The 16030-nt window shown below is 43.8% G+C and overlaps 1 long non-coding RNA gene across 1 annotated transcript; it reads right to left on the reverse strand.

Annotated features, from left to right (window-relative positions):
• Positions 1–216: 216 nt before the first annotated feature.
• On the reverse strand, positions 217–7424 carry LOC139075380 (uncharacterized). Its single transcript, XR_011525755.1, has 3 exons — positions 7189–7424; positions 5468–5554; positions 217–4065 (listed from the first exon to the last, which is right to left on the reverse strand). It is a non-coding gene; the product is annotated as an uncharacterized lncRNA (long non-coding RNA).
• Between the last annotated feature and the right edge of the window lie 8606 nt (positions 7425–16030).

Consider the following 16030-nt stretch of genomic DNA (forward strand, 5'->3'; position numbering starts at 1 on the left):
GTTCACCTGGAGAACTGTTCATCCTTCAAGACCTAACTTAAGGGTTACCACTCGTTTGTTATTTCTGCTCATCTTCCAGGGAAGAATGCTTGGTTCCTCTTGTCTGCTCTTCCGTATGACACCTACCATAATATGCAATTATTTGCTTCCAGTCCTGTCTCCTCTTACAGTGTTGGGGGTATATATCAATTTTGGCCATGAACAAGATAAATTGGGTTTAAGAAGAAAGTATTAAAATTTTATTTCTTCTTGTTTTGAGTGGTACACTTTAAAATTCTGTTTTTCTCATACATGTTTTATAATATATTAGTGTAGAAGTACAAGAGTATAATTTACAAATAATAAATAGACATAATTATTGAAGATGCATACTCAAAATTTTTGTACTGATTGGTTTGCCAAAGAAAAAAAGTTTGGAGACCATACTTCTAAACAATACGCTCTTTGACAGATGGGATCTCAGTATTAAAACCGGACTGGAACTCAGGAGGTTGGAAATGACAGCCAACAGTACTAACTGCCCAGGAGACTTTCACGGCAATGCTGAGCAAAGCTGTCAGCTGAAAAGTCGAAGGTCTTCCCCCTCCCTCCACCCCCGACACACACGCAAATGGCTATTGAGGAAGATTTTATGAAATGTTGTAGTTTTCCTGGAGTCCTGGTAAAAAATCAAAGCTGGTTCTGGATGAGTAGGAAATACATCTCTGCCAGCTGTTGTGGATGACCCATTGGTCAAGAATCAACATAGATCACGTATTCCTTAGAAACAACATAGATCTTGCCTGGGGAAGACTGAAGTAGTCTGGTCTTCTCTTTATGACCTGTTCCAGAACATTTACTTACACAAAGAAACGCCACAGTCTCACCTTTCTGGTATAAACCCAGCAGAGTTGAGAGGAAGAGGCTGGATTTAGGATGTTGGCCATGCAAATAATCCTAATTCAAAAGACTCTCCCCACTTCCGGGCCGGAGACCTGACCCTTTTCCAGTTGCCAGAAATGGAGATGATCACTCAAATGTTCTTGTCACTAGAACAAGATGACTTTTGTGACACTGAATTGCAAGAGCTGACTGTCCCAGAAACGTAGATTCTGTCTAACAATAACAATCACGGTTAAGCTTTTCCAAATACACCCTGTGTCCGGGACACTCTGTTACATGTTCGATCCTCACAATAACCTGACAGGGATGTTTTCATTATTCCTATTTCATAGACCAGAAGACTCAGAGCGTGAATGACTTGTCCAAGACCACACAACCAGTGAACGGGGTAGCGAGGATTGCGCCCAGGTCTGTCTTAATCTCCGGTAAATGTTTTTAACAATCTTGCTGAACTAAGTCTAAAAATAAACCAATTAATCCAAATGAAGGGGCTGGGGAACATTAAGAATTTTTCTCAGTTCTAAAATTCTCAAATTGTATGAAAAATTATTCTGAAGTATTATGTAAGGTATTCTGAAGTCAAAGAACAATGCCTTTGTGTAGCAGCCGCTGTTCTGGAAGCTCCGTGCCTCAGCACCCCCATCTGGTCAGCCAAATACCCGAGGTTGCCCATGCAGGTCACATGCCACTAAAACAAAAAGAAAACTCCAAAATCTATGGTGACACCAAAGGCTTGCAGCGTCCCCACCATCAGACTCTTGGACCTCCTTTCAGAAAACAGAGTCATAACACTGGTTGTAATGAGGATTCAGGACACGTGTAACTTCCTGCTGTTTCCTCCTTGCCAGATGTGGAAACGAATGTCTTAATCTGGAGAAAATTTTTATAATTGCCAAAGATGACTATTGTAGCTTTTTTCAGAAACACGGGCTCATTTTTAGAAAAGAAAAAAGAAAAAAGATTGCATAATGGCTAAGTGGAAATTCACAGGCACACATGTGGGATGCTCATTTCTGCTGCAGGAAGAGGACTGGATCCCAGCTCAAATACTAGTTTTGTTACGTTTCCAGATGGGAGATAATTTTTATGGAGTTTAACCTAATTTTTTAACAAATTGTATATCAAATAAATATTTCCAGAGACGTCGTCATGAAAAAGAACAAAGCTTAAAGGTCTTCATAGAGTATCTAATTTAAAAGGGATGGCATGAGCAAAGGTTATTCATTAATAGAGGAAGATGGGAAAAATAAGAACTGAGTCGGATGTTGAGCACCTGGGTGTTTCTCAATTTGCAAATTCTGCACGATCTGGGCCATCCCTTCTCCCCGACCATTCAGTGCTTGGCTGGCTCCCTCCTGCTCCTCTCTCCTCCACTATCTACTCCACCAAAAGGGCTTCCCGAGACCCATCCTTAACCCTGACCTCTTTCCTCTGTTCTCTCTCCTTTGCAGGGACCCTGATCACTGCCCTGTTCTACACCCCTCAGCTGGCACCCTCTTCCAAGCTCCAGCCTCCGATTTCCAACTGCTCACTGACAATGTTCACTTTGGTTTATTCAACAAGTTCATTCAGCCATTTAACAAGCGAATTTTTGAGAGCTTTTTATGTGGCCGGCATTGTTGGATGTTGGAGATGCAGTGTTGAATGAAGCTGATGAAAATCCCTGCCTTGTGGAGCTTAAATCTGGTGGAAGAGGCAGACAAAACAATAAGTTTAAGTTAAACTCGGAGTTTGTTAGCTGGTGTTAGTGCCAAGCAGGGAAGGGGAACACGGAGTGTTGAGGTAAGAGTGGCAACTTTAAAAATGGTCCTCAGTGATGGCCTCACTGAGAAGGTGGCATCTGAGTTAAGACTGAATGAGGTGAGGGATGAGATTAAGAATTCAGATTTGAGATCCTTGCTAGAAATTCAGAGAAGATTAAAAAAGAAAAAAAGGTAGGCAGTGGGATGCATATCAAGCATTCATACCAAGGAGCTCAGCAGAAGTTAGTCTGGACATCCTGGTTCTCACCAGGACCTCAGGCCCAACACTCCAGATCCTGAACTTGTCCCATGCAGAAGCTGCACTGCTCCCTTCATTCACTGCTTCCTCATGTCCCAGCACCAAGCACAGGGCCTCACTGTGTGCTTCTGGGAGGAACAAAGGGGCAGCTTCTCTGGGCTCTGAGCAAACAGGGGTGAACAAGAGACAGACCCTCTCCGAGGAAGCAAGCACCTTCAAGGCAAAGACAGTGTCTTATCTTGGATTCCTCCACATGCCAGCACTGAAATAAAGATTTGGGTTCAGGTCGTTAACTTGGGAGGTGAAGGGAAATGCTGGGAGGGGAGCGAGGCAGTGCAGCTAGAGCAGGAAGGCAGCCAGTTACACAGCGCATTATCAAGCCAGACAGTGCTGCGGGTTACTGGCACTTTATCAAGCCAAGAAAACTCCAGGAGGCCAGACAGGCTCAGGATTATCCTGCCCAGGGTGGGAGAGTGGAGGATCCTGCAGCAATGCTGTCAGGCTGCAGCTGAGGGCTGATCCTGGAGGCTGTGAGCTTGCCGAGCTCCAGTAGCAAGAGGAAGCCCCCGGGCAGCTGGAAGATGTGCACTGAAAGGGCAGGGGACATGGGTCCAGCAACTACAGTGGGATTTGATGTGACCCCTAAGGTAACGGCTGCAAAGACAGACACGTGAAAAGCAACGCAGTGTCATGTGATAAGCCAGGGACAGGGCTCAGCTGGTATGGTCGTATTGAATCCACTTCCTTAGCCTCAGCACCGCCACATGACTTGGTTCAGCACACACATAAATCAACATTGATTCAACAAACGTACAGGCAATGGGGAGGCGAGAGCAACTATTTCCCACACTTGCCATAGAGACTGGCTAGCATTTTACCTTTTCTTTCCTCCTCATGCAGACTACATTTCCCAGCCTCCTTTGCAGGTAGACAATGCCATGTGACTGATTCTGGCCAATGGGATGTCAGAAGGGATGTCACCACCTCCAGGCCAGATCCACCACACCCTCCCAAGCACAAATCCCCATGCCTTCTCATCTTCTGCCTGTGTGGAGAGAACTCTGAGGGCCTAGAGGAGGGCTTAGATAGTGGATGGAAGGATTTCCAGTCGCTGAGCTCGCTACTTGGAGGAGAACTGCCTTCAGGAACAGCTTCACCAGGGGCACTCATGTTGGACATTTGCTAAAAAAGAAACAAACTCATGTTGGGTTAGGCAACTGAGCTTTTGAAGCTGTTTCTTTTTAGCCACCCTCACACAGTGGACGCTCAATAAATATTTGTGAATGCACGGCTAAGTGAATGCTAATTGGAAGCGATGGTCTATTGCCCTCTGCTCAAAGCCGGCAATGCCAATGGGAAGCCTGAAAATGGTCGGTCTCTGGCAACAGCTGAAAGGAGAAGTGAAATGACAAGAATAGCCAATTTCATTTTATTCCCAGGGTCACCCAAGGCTAACCCTGCTATCAGCCCTATAAGCAGGTCCCATACTATTTAAATTTCTCCTGTAGAAATAGGAGCCCATTTCCCTTTTTTTTATCCCCAGTGAAAATGAAAAAGATATGGCCTCCTGCCTGCATAAAATCACCTCTCATACACTTGATGGTTATTGTTGTCCCCTCCTTCACCTCCCTAAGTGCTCACATCATTTCATAAGTCAATATGGAAACCAGCTTTGCCATTTCAGCCCTTTGGAAAATAAAGCGGCTTCAAGGGAATGAGCATTGCTGGAGAATCAGCAGCTGGGGCTGAGTCTGTGGGAGGTGGGTGGTTTCTCCCAGAGCTGGCTGGCTGATCCTTCTCCTCTTCCTTGCCTCCTCCTTGAAGGAGGGAGGCTGAGGTGGTCCACGGCCCAGAGGTCTCCAAGTGGAAGAACAGAGCTCAGGGAAGGTACGATTAGACAGACTTTGTGCCAGGCACTTTACACTCCCGAGCTTTCTTGATTCTGGCAACAACTTTATGAGTAGGTATCACTATTCCCATTTGACAGATGGGGAAACTGAGGCAGAACTTGATAGACGAAGTCACATGCAAAAGATCACACTGGTTTGGGAGCCAGTTTGAACCCAAGGGTGTTCATTTCCACTATGACATATTGTGCTGGTGCCTTGAGCTAGTTACTTACTATCATGGGTTGACTTGTGTCCCCTCAGAAGATGGTAAAGTCCTACCCTCCAGTCTGTATGCATGTGAGCTTATTTGGAAATAGGGTCTTTGCAGAAGATGAAGCTTAGATGAAACGAAGGTTTGAGGATGGGCCCCCCCTCCGCACCCCCCCCCCGACCCGCCATATGACTGGAGGCAGAAGAGGGGAAATTAGGACACAGCCACATACAGGGAAGATAAGTGAAGACAGAAAACGGCATCTACAGCCAAGGAAGCAGAGGCCACCAGAAGCTAGGAGGGGCCTGGAACAGAGCCTCCCTCACAGCCCTCAGAAGGGACCACCCTGCCCACACCTTGATCTCAGACTTCCAGCCTCCAGAACCATGAGATAATAAATTTCTGCTGGTAAAGTCACCCAGTCTGTGGCACATTGTTCTGGCAGCCCCAAGAAACCAATGCACTCACCACCTCGGGGTCTCACCTTTCTCATCTGGAAGATGGGAAAATGAACAGACTCTTCTCTGGAAAGTGTCAGGGTCTGATGAATGAGATAATGCAGGTACCACACCTAGCAGGGTCAATAAATAGCAGTGGTTATTATTACATTATTCTGCCTGCAAAACTCCCCTATGACATTGCAGAGAAGCCACGAATGGTTTTGTGCCCTCTCTCTTGGGGAGAACATTTTCTTACTCTCAGATGCTGCCTAATTTTTCTACAGTTTCTTCAATAATGCAGTATTAATTAACCAACGAAATGAGTAGAATGGTATTTATGTTACAGATTTGCATGAGCAAAAAAGAGAGCATTGACGTCAAAGTCCTTAGCAAGGTGTCAGGTTCTGCTCAGCCGTGAAGGGACATGATCATTTGCCCACGAGAGCCTACTTCTTGCTGGTGAGTGTTTATGAAGCTGTGCCCAAGCGTCCAGTCTCCGAGCAGAGTCTCAGTCCAACAGACACAGTCCGGCAACCAGAAATGATTGTTGGTATCACCCAAGTTCTTTGCCTGAGTTTCTCCGGGGCAGTGCAGCAGCACCTTCTGAAATCCCTTCCGGCCCCACGTTCTGCACCCTGCTCCCTGGCGTCCAGCTCCCAGCTTCTCCCAAAGTACCTCCTTCTGTCCTTTCCACTCTCTTCTGTCTCCCTCACCCCCTTTCCTCCCCACCCATCTTCTATTTTCCCTCCCCTGACCTTAGCATGTACAGAAGATACACCTGGGAGCAAAGATGGATGGGGAACCACTGCTCCCTCTAGTGGCCGGGGCAGGGGCAGCACGGAGAGCCCTTGCCGGTCAATCACTTTTGCCTGGTTGCAAGGATTGTGTCCCCATCAAGCCGCGCAGCGCAGCAGGGCTGATTGGATAAAAGGTCAATGTCAAAAGCACTGTCAATATGATCTGAATTTAAATCCCAAATCTGGCAAGCGCTAGCTGGACATGGTACTTAACTTCTCTGAACCTCCAAATGCTTATCTGCAAAATGAGGGTACAAATGCACATTTCACCAGCTATGTTGAGGATTAAATGAGATCACAGACGTCAATCACTTGGCTGTTTCTCACCAAAGTAGACACATGGTCGCTATTAATAATAGCCACTGATTTATTAAACAAGGTAGCTTCGGAGGATAATGAAGGAATGCAAATTTATTATTAGTGGTGGTGTCCCTTTAAACTTATTGTTTAAGGCAAGTTCTCTCCAGGCCCCTGGAGGAAATTTAGGACAGGCTCCAAGATTTTTTCTTGGATGATAAAATTTCTTCAATCAATCTGATTGCCCACACAATCTTATTACGGTGACTAGATATCTGGTCCCGCATACCGATCAGGGGCAGGCTAGCCCCTACGGTGGGATAATAAACAGACAGGTTTCTTCCCTCTTGCCTGCGGCGTCATGCAGCTATCCCTCCCAGTCTTGCCTGTCTAGGTCTCTGCCCCTCGGGGATGTGAGCTAGAAGAGAAAGAAAGGAGCAAGAAAGGATTCGCCTGACTAGAAAAGTCAGGCGTCAGCTGATGTTCTCTCCTGCGGCAATTCTTCAGCAGCCCCCACCCTCCCGCTCCCCAGCCTTGTGCTGGGAATAGGTCTCTCCCCAGCCTCTGGAGACCTTTCACCACCTTCCGTTCCCTCAGGGATGAAGCCTAGGAGCCATAACATGGCCTTCAAGAATCCGGTGGGTGGCCCCATTCCACACTTCCAGGCTTACCTGCTTCCTGTCCTCCCAGCTCCCAGCACATGTGGTCTCATCACAGCCTTGTGGAAGTTCCAGCTCCTTCCAGAACAGATGGTGCTGTTTTTTACACTGCAGGCTGCACATTTGCAAATGTGGATCCCTCCACCTAGAACCCACTTCTCTCCCTCCTACACCTAGCGAAGGGCAGTCTTTCCGTGAGAAGAGGCGACATGAAACACCATATGACACAGGGGCCACTTCACCTAAGTGGGGCAGTACATACAGCATTCCGTAAACAGTGCTAGGACAGCTGGTGAGTCGTTCGAGGCGGAAACAAATTGACATAAAATTTCTACCTCACACCTCAATGGGTGTGAAACAGTATTTAATTGTGGAGTGTTCTGTTTTTCTTTGATTACTGGTGAAGCTGAATGTATTTCTTACTTATTCACTGTTGGGTTTTCCTTTTTGTGACTTGACTGCTTTTCTAATCAAATTTGATTAGACTGCTTATTGATTTCCTACTGATTGGTAAGAAGATTTGGCATGCTAAGGACGCTTGCTCTTTACCTACTGTGTACGGTGCAGACCTCTGCTCCAGCCCCATGTATGCACTTTCGTTTTCATTTCGCTCAGGGTGTTGTTTAACAAGCTACAATTTTTAACTTTTATGTAACCAGATCCATTAATATTTTCCTTCATGGCTTCTGATCTTTAAGTAATGCTTGGAAAGCCCTTACCCAACTCACTGTGATAAGCACTCTTCTAAATTCTAGCCTGGACTCTAGTTACTTGCTTTCCTCCCAGTTTTATTGAGATATAAATGACACACAACACATTGTATAAGTTTAAGGTATACAATGTAATGATTTGATATATTTATACATTGCAAAATGATTGCCACAATGTTTCATTAACATCCATCACCTCACATAGTTACAATTTTTTTTCCTTGTAATAAGAACTTTTAAAATCTACTCTTTTATCAACTTTCAAATATGCAATACAGTACTGTTACCTACAGCTGCCATGGAGTACGCTGCATCCCCACGACTTACTGATTTTATAATGGAAGTTGGTACCTTTTGACCATCTTCACCCCACCTTAACCCCCCCCTCCGCCCCTGACAACCACCCATCTGTTCTCTGTTTCTGTGAGTTCAATTATCTTTAAGGTTCACATGTAAGTATTATCATACAGTATTCAACTTTCTCTGTCTGACTTACTTTGCTTAGCATAATGCCCTCAAGGTCCATTCACGTTGTTGCAAATGGTAAGATTCCCTTCCTTTTCATGGCTGAATAATATTCCATTTTATAGATGTATTTCCACGTCTTGGCTATTGAGAATAAAGCTGCAGTGAACATGGGAGTGCAGGTCTCCCTTAGACATCCTGTTATCATTTTTTTTGGATTTATACCCAGAAATGGGGTTGCTGGATCATATGGTAGTTCTAGTTTTAATGTTTTGAGGAACCTCTATACTGTTTTCCATGGTGGTTGCACCATAATTACTTGCTTTTAACTCTTTAATTCATCAGAGGTGAAGGGACCTGGAGTACCCTAAATCCTGCCAAGAAAATCAGACTCACCATACACACAGACCCCAGCATGTCAGCAGAAGTCCCCAGTGGTAAAGAAGAAAAAAACCGATAACTAATGGGAACAGGGCAGCCTCCCTAGTCACAGTCAGGCGGGAAGTTGTGGACTGTGAACTCGCCTTCCCTCTTCTATCATCCCTGTGCCCAGCCCAGTCCCAGAAAAGTTAGATCCAAAGATGGGGAGAAAGGGGTGTCCCAGAGGCCGTCTGCATGCCCATTCCTGGTTCCAGGTAGAGAGAGGGGGCAAGTCACAGAACAGACTGTGCTCCCATCCTCATCTTAGTGTCCGTAAGTCACAGTTCTGGCATGAGCTGCAGGTGGGAGATGACTTTGAATCAGACATTATGTTGGAGTTTTCAAATGGACTGGACTGTGTTTTTATAACTACAAGTTACAGAGAAATTACGTCCTCTGCCCAAAGTCTCTTGAAAGCATCTGACATCCAGCAGGAAGGAAGACAGAGAATGCTTGAAAGGTGACACCATTTTATTTGTGTCCCTCCTTTAACTGATATTCCTTTAAAAAGAGGATACAGGGGCTGGCCCCGTGGCTGAGTGGTTAAGTTTGCGCGCTCCGCTGCAGGCAACCCAGTGTTTCGTTGGTTCGAATCCTGGGCGCGGACATGGCACTGCTCATCAAACAGCGCTGAGGCAGCATCCCACATACCACAACTAGAAGGACCCACAACGAAGAATATACACCTATGTACTGGGGGGCTTTGGGAAGAAAAAGGAAAAAATAAAATCTTTAAAAAAAAAAAAAAGGATACAGTGCAACATAGCTAGAGTGTTCCAGACTTCACATGCACACCCCAAACCGTCCACGAGGAACGAGGGACTTTTCTTCTCCCTAGTTATAAAGCAAAAAGACCTGGCTCCACCCTGATTGGACCAACTGGGATCACTTGCCCACGCCTGAAACCACCCCTGTTGCCAGGGGGACAGCTCTGCCCTGATTGACTTGAGCTGGGTTCCTGCCATCTCTGAGCCAATCACTGAGATGAGGAAGATGGCCTTAGTCCACTAGGGGTCCAGGCCTGGGGGAGGGGCGGGGTAACAGCAAAGGGGAGGGGCAATAAATAGAATTCTCCTCTACCCTTCCCTCTGGTCACTGATGTGCCTTGGCCCTCCCTGTTTCATTTTCATTCCAGTGAGGCTTGGAGCACACTGTAATTCTCGCTGAGAGGCTGTTTAGGAAGTTGTTTATTTAACCAGCAGGGGGGCCAGCTATTTACAAGCTAACAACCCAAAGAAACAGTTTCTCTCCCATCTAGATCCAATAAGCCTGCCAAAGAAAGCTGCTCTGGTCCCCAGGCCTTTCTCCCCAGCTCAACCCCGCTCTCCGCAGGCAGCAGAGCCTTGTTCTTAAGTGATAACAACAACTCACATTTGTAAATGACTTTGCAATTTGCAAAGGGCTTTCACATCATGACGCCATTTAATCACACAGGGGTGCTGGGGGAGGATGCTGTTTGGATGCTGCTCTGTGGATTTCATAACCAGGTTGTATTAGGACGAAAAGAAAGGACTATGAGCAGGAGGCTCTGTGAGGCCAGGGTGGTTGAGGCCTGTGGGGAAGGTGGGGTTGGAGGGTTACAAGGAACATTAAAGTTTCTGCCTGCCCTGCCCTCCTCCTTTCGCTAAGTGACCCTATTCCTTTGGCGTATCCAGTGTCCCCTACCGGAAACAGTCTTGGATCTTAGTGAAATTGTTAACCAAGATGTGCACTTCTGCTGGGCAAAAACGGTCCCTGACTTTAGGAAGGCCAACAAGGTTCTCACCCTCCCTGGAATTTGAGTTGGATCAGAATCACACAAGCAAGGGGCATTCTGACAATCCCCGACCTTGACTCTGGAAGAGCCAGCTTTCCCCGTGAGCCCCTTGTCCTTGAATCAGATCCCATGAACATATACAGGCCATCCTGTGTGTACTAGGTGTGGTGCTGAGGGGTCCCCAGACGTCTTTTCATGGTAAATCTCAGAGAAGCAGAGATGCATTAGTGACAATTCCCACTAGTGACAAGAATGGAAAACAAACAGATCAGAGCAACAGAGACCTAGAGATACTAAATGGCTTCTCACTGTCACTCAGCTGCTAAGAGCAGTTCCAATCCAAGGCCAGAGCTCTCCCCGGAGTGGCTTTCCTGGCTCTTCTCTTCGAGCACTGTCTCTGACCCCAGCATCCCTTTGCCTAATCTCTGCCTGTGCCAGGGCCCAAACCCCTCCCTGCAGGCAGAGACCGTGGGGTTTCATCCTCCACAGAGGGACATCAGCATCAAACACATGGGTCGCTTGACACATGTTTGTTAAATGGATAAGCACACAAATATAGAATCAGTTGACTAAATATATTAGGGGAATTTGTAAAACTATTTTTAATTGATGTTGTTTTTATTGATATATCATAAAAATCAGTTTGAAGATATACAGCTCAGTGATTTCTCATATATTCACAAGTTTTTGCAACTATCCCCACTGTCTAATTCCAGAACGTTTTATCACCCCAAAAAGAAACCCCAGGCCCACTAGCAGTCACTCATGGGTGACTCATTCCCTGCCCCTTCCAGCCCCTGGCAACCACCCATCTACTTGATGTCTGTATGGATTTGCCTATTCGAGACTTATGATATAAATGGAATCATACAATATATGGTGTTCTGTGTCTGACTTCTCTCACTTAGGATAATGTTTTCACAGTGTATCCACGTTGTAGCATGGGTCAGTAACTCATTACCTTTTGCTGCCAAATAATATTCTGTGGTATAGGTGTACCACATTTTGTTATCCACTCATCATCAGTGGGCATTTGGTTGCTCCCAGTTTTGGGCTATCACGAATAATGCTATGAATATTCATGTAGAAGTTTTTGTGTGAACATACGTTATCAGTTCTTTGGGGTATATACCAAGAAGTGGAATTGCTAGGTCATATGGTAACTCTATGGTTAACTTTTTGAGGAACCCATGGTCTTTTCAAAGCAGCTGCACCATTTTACGTTCCCACCAGCTGTGTATAAGAGTTCCAATTTCTCCACATCCTTATCTATACTTGTTATTTTCCATTAAAAAAATTAATATTATAACTATCTTAGTGAGTTTGAAGGGGTATCTCATTGTGATTTTGACTTGTATTTCCCTAATGAGTAGTGATCTTCAGCATCTTTTCATGTACTTCTTGGCCATTTGTGTATCTTTTTAGGGGAAATGTCTATTCAAACTCTTTGCCCCCTTTTTAATTATGTTATTTGTCTTTTTATTGTTGAATTGTAAGAGTTCTTTAAATATTCTGGGTGATAGATCCTGATCAGATATATACTTGACAATCTTTTCTCCTATTCTGCAAGCTGTCTTTTCACTTTGTTGATGGTGTCCTTTGACATGCAAAGTTTTTAGTTTCAGCGAGACCCAATTTATTTACTTTCTCTTTTGTTGTTTTATGCTTTGTATCATATCTAATAAATCGTTGCCTAATCCAGACTCACAAAGATTTATACCCATGTTTTCTTCTAAGAGATTTACAGCTGTAGCTCTCACATTAGGTCTTTGATCCACTTGGAGTTAATTTTATATGGTGTGAGGTAGGGGTCTGACTTCATTTTCTCTCATGTGGATATAGAATTGTCCCAGTGTCTTTGTTGAAAAGATTGCTCTTTCCCCCGGAATGGTCTTGGAACTCTTGTTGAAAATCAATTACCCCTAGGCGTGAGGGTTCGCTTCTGGACTCTCAATTCTATTCCATTGATCTATTTGTCTGTTTTTAGGCCAGTGCCACACTCTTTGGATTGCTGTAGCTTTTAGTATGTTTTGAAATTGGGAAGAAGTTTGTTTTAATTTTTCAAAATGGTTTTGGTTCTTGCATTTCTATGTGAATTTTAGAATCAGCTTGTCCATTTCTGCAAAAAAAAACAGTCTTGGAATTTTAATTCTCCAGGTCAATTTGGGGAGTATTGCCATCTTAACAACATTAAGTCTTTCAATCAATGAACATGGCTGTCTTTGCATTTATTTAGGTCTTCTTTAACTTATTTCAGTGATGTTTTGTCATATTCAGTTCACGTCTTGCACTTCTTTTAAGTTTATTCCTAAGTATTTTATTCTTTTTTGCTATTATTATAAATAGCATTGTTTTCTTAACTTCAGTTTTTGGTTGCTCATTTCTAGTTTATAGAAATATAATTGATTTTTTATATTGCTCTTATAGCTTTCAAATTTGTGAATTACCTCTAATGGTTTTTTTTTTTTATTTTGTATGAATAAATTTACTTTTACCTCTTTCTTTCCACTCTGGATACCTTTTATTTATTTTTCTTTCCTAACTACCTTGGCCAGAAACTCTAGTACAATGTCGAATAGAAGTGGCAAGACGAGACATCCTTACTTTGTTCCTGATCTCAGAGGGAAAGTTTATGGTCTTTCACTATTAAGTATGATGTTAACTATGGGGTTTTCATACGTCCTTTATCAGTTTGAGGAAATTTCCTTCTATTCTTGTTTTGTCAAGTGCTATCATCATGAAAGGGTATTATTATATTTTGTCAAATCCTTTTTCTGTATCTATCGAGAAGATCATGAGGTTTTTGTCCTTTATTTTATTGATATGGTGTGTTACATCGATTGGTTTCATCTGTGGTACCAACCTACCTAGTCTTTATTATTTCTTTCCTTCTGCTTGGTTTGGGTTTAGTTTCCTCTTTCTTCCTTATTTCCTAAGATGGAATGTTAGGTTATTGATTTGAGATCTTTGTTTTTAATGTAGACATTTACAGTTTAAATTTCTCTATGAGCACTGCTTTTGCTGCATCCTGTAAGTTTTCATGTGCTATACTTTTATTTTCATTCACTATGTGGTGAAATTTAAACTAAAGTTACTTATAAGCTTCGATAAATGACTTCATACTCCAAAGAGCCTAACTTTTCTTCAATCAGCATTTCCATAATCACTTGTTGCATACCAGTTAAAATTTGGTACATTTATACTGTAGAAGAAAATTTTGTTAAAAAGATTGAGGGAGATTTGCATATATTGATATAGAAAATTCTCCATGATAAGATAAATGACAAAAGCAGGTTGCTCAACAGTTAGGTAGAGTAGAGAGATTTTACTTTTTTCCTTTTTCTCCCCAAAACCCCCCGGTACATAGTTGTATATTCTTTGTTGTGGGTCCTTCTAGTTGTGGCATGTGGGACGCTGCCTCAGCGTGGTTTGATGAGCAGTGCCATGTCCACGCCCAGGATTCGAACCAACAAAACACTGGGCCACCTGCAGCAGAGCATGCGAACTTAACCACTCAGCCACGGGGCCAGCCCTCATCATGGTTTTTAAAAAAAGTATATTATATATATGCTTGTTGATGCACAGAAAATTCCTGGAGGGATATACAAAATCTGCTGGCAGTGCTTCTGCTGGGAGCAAGAGTAGGGCACGAGAGGGTGTTCTCTGAGATGGAGTCACACAGGTAGATATTACTTGTCATTCCTCATTTTTTTTTTTAATATTTTCACTGCACAAGTAGGATATGAAATGTTTTTGTAAAGGAAAAGGAAATCAAAGGGAACAGCATAAGTGAATTGCGCCATCCCAGCTGTGTCAGAGGGGCAGCCACCACGACTAGCTGGATGTGAGTCCTTCCAAATCCTTTAATAGCTTCTGTAATAATAAAAAGAATTAATAAAATAACAAAATTCTCTTTCCTGTATTCTCTCATTTATGTTTTGCAAAGACTAACTAGGTCATGTAATTTCCAACATTATATTCATCCAGTTATTTCACCACAAGTTTCGTCTGGTGTTTCTTTTTCTAACAAAAGGAAAAAGGGCTAACATATTCTGTATAGAAGCTTTCTTGCAAATTTTTATCCATATTTATGAAAGGGTTTAAGAGTGTGACTCCCAGAGCATTTTGGTATTTCTCTCTTGCTAGAGAAGAGTTGAGAGGTTCAGTGCTTGGTGCACTCCATTGGGAAGGGGACCACACATCTTGGAGTCTATGAGAAGAAGTCTCTGGGTTCACATACATTGATGGACTATACCTACAGTTTGGAGACATAATGGCCACTGAATGCATCGATATCTTTCCTGCCAGGCCATATAGGCCTCTTACTGCAAACATCACTGAATACTTACTACATACCAGGCCCTGCTCTACGTGCCTTACGTGCATCAGCTTAGCCTTTACAACAACCCCATAAAGTGGGCACCATTGTTATCCTTGTTTTTCAGGTGAGGAAGTGGAACTGACTTAGGTGATGTATCTCCCCAAGCTCTCACAGCTAACAAATGACAGAGCGGGCATTCAAACCAGGCAGCTCTGTCTAGCTCCAGAGTCCTTGTCTCAGACGTTACACTAACTGCTTCCAGAGAGAGGCAGACCATAGAGATAGGACTGCTAGATTTAGCAAATAAAAATACAAGAAGCCCAGTTAAACTTGAAGTTCAGATAATTAACAAACAAATTAGTAGTATAAGTATGTCCCATATTATATTTGGGATAGGTTTATGCTGAAAAAATATTCATTGTTTATCTGAAATTTGCACATAACGGGGTAACTTATATTTTAACTGTCAACCTTGTATAGATATAGAGCCAGGCTTGGGGTTGGAGAACAAATAGGTGGGGGGTTGGGGATGCAAAGTGAGTTTTGTTGACTGATGTCTACTACTCGCCCTAGCCTCTGTAGGGTTTTTTGCAAAGAGAGTAATACATACAAAGCACCATAGAAAAATAGAAAAAGTATATATTGCTTACTGAAAGTGGAACAGACATCCCATCTTCCCATCTTCCCTCCTTTACACACACACAAATAATTGTAATGCAGGAATGAAGCTCCAGACTGAGGCCTAAGTTCTCCTGCTCCCTTCCTGTTTCTAAATCTTGTGACTATAATAAACTATGCTCGCAAGTAGGGGGAAGTGGGCTGGGGGCGGGAGCACTGGGAAAGGGGCAGCTGGGACCTGAGTGGCACCGAGCCCCTTATCTATCTGTGCCTCACTGAGAGATGTCAGCTGACCCAGCCCCAAGGGGCAGGCCCGCACATGCGACCCTGACGGGGGGAGCAGGAAGTAAAACCGCTTCTCTGACACTCAGTGGCCCCAATCTCTCCACTGGTCAAGGGCAGCCCTACAGAGGTCTCTGAAGACTAAACTGGTCGCTTTTCCTTCCTTGGAAGAGCTGGTGTAGGATGAGGAAGGTGGGGGGTAATATGGGCAGAAGTGATGGAATTTCTGCCCCCCAAAAAACTTGTCTCTTCTCATCTGATGCTAAAGCTAATCTCTTCCAA

The sequence above is a fragment of the Equus przewalskii genome, chromosome 13, assembly GCF_037783145.1.
Source record: "Equus przewalskii isolate Varuska chromosome 13, EquPr2, whole genome shotgun sequence".
In the NCBI taxonomy this organism is placed as follows: domain Eukaryota; kingdom Metazoa; phylum Chordata; class Mammalia; order Perissodactyla; family Equidae; genus Equus; species Equus przewalskii.